This window comes from Gorilla gorilla, chromosome 19, assembly GCF_029281585.2.
Source record: "Gorilla gorilla gorilla isolate KB3781 chromosome 19, NHGRI_mGorGor1-v2.1_pri, whole genome shotgun sequence".
NCBI lineage: Eukaryota > Metazoa > Chordata > Mammalia > Primates > Hominidae > Gorilla > Gorilla gorilla.
The window spans coordinates 36,347,788-36,349,307 of record NC_073243.2 but is presented as its reverse complement, the minus strand read 5'-3'; positions in this window follow the sequence as shown (position 1 = coordinate 36,349,307).

Below are 1,520 nucleotides of genomic sequence, written 5' to 3'. Positions count from 1 at the left end.
GCGGGTCGCTTGAGGTCAGGAGCTCAAGACCAGCCTGGCCAATATGGCGAAACCCCGTCTCTATTAAAAATACAAAAATTGGGCCGGGCGCGGTGGCTCACGCCTGTAATCCCAGCACTTTGGGGGGCCGAGGCGGGCGGATCACGAGGTCAGGAGATTGAGACCATCCTGGCTAACACGGTGAAACCCCGTCTCTACTAAAAATACAAAAAAATTAGCCGGGCGTGGTGGCTGACACCTGCAGTCCCAGCTACTTGGGAAGCTGAGTCAGGAGAATGGCGTGAACCCAGGAGGCGGAGCTTGCAGTGAGCCAAGATCGCCCCACTGCACTCCAGTATGGGCAACCGAACGAGACTCCGTCTCAAAAAGAAAAACAAAGTGTATGTATACCTATATATATATATATATACACACACACACACAAATTAGCCGGGCATGGTGGTGCACCCCTGTAATCCCAGCTACCCAGGAGACTGAGGCAAGAGAATCGCTGAACCCAGAAGGCAGAGGTTTCAGTGAGCTAAGATCGTGTTACTGAGAGATGACAGCGTGCTGGCAGTCCTCAGAGCCCTCGCTTGCTCTTGGCACCTCCTCTGCCTGTGCTCCCACATTGGCAGCATTTGAGGAGCCCTTCAGCCCCCTCCACTGCACTGTGGGAGCCCTTTTCTGGGCTGGCCAAGGCTGGAGCCCACTCCCTCAGCTTGCAGGGAGGTGTGGAGGGAGAGGCGTGAGCAGGAGCCGGGGCTGCGTGCGGCGCTTGCGGGCCAGCTGGAGTTCCGCGTGGGCGTGGGCTTGGCGGGCCCCACACTCGGAGCAGCCGGCCAGCAGGCTGGCCCCGGGCAATGATGGACTTAGCACCCAGGCCAGTGGCTGCCGAGGGTGTACTGGGTCCCCCAGCAGTGCCAGCCCACCGGCGCTGCGCTCGATTTCTCACCGAGCCTTAGCTGCCTTCCCGCAGGGCAGGGCTCGGGACCTGCAGCCCGTCATGCCTGAGCCTCCCACCCACTCCGTGGGTTCCTCTGCAGCCCCAGCCTCTCCGACGAGCACCACTCCCTGCTCCACGGTGCCCAGTCCCATCGACCACCCAAGGGCTGAGGAGTGTGAGCGCACGGCGCGGGACTGGCAGGCAGCTCCACCTGCAGCCCTAGTGCAGGATCCACTGGGTGAACCAGCTGGGCTCCTGAGTCTGATGAGGACGTGGAGAGTCTTTATATCTAGCTCAGGGATTGTAAATACACCATTCAGCACCCTGTGTTTAGCTCAAGGTTTGTGAGTGCACCAATCCACAGTCTGTATCTAGCTGCTCTGGTGGGGCCTCGGAGAACCTGTGTGTGGAAACTGTATCTAACTAATCTGATGGGGACGTGGAGAACCTTTGTATGTAGCTCAGGGATTGTAAATGCACCAATCAGCGCCCTGACAAAACAGGCCACTGGGCTCTACCAATCAGCAGGATGTGGGTGGGGCCAGATAAGCGAATAAAAGCAGGCTGCCTGAGCCAGCATTGGCAACCAGCTCGG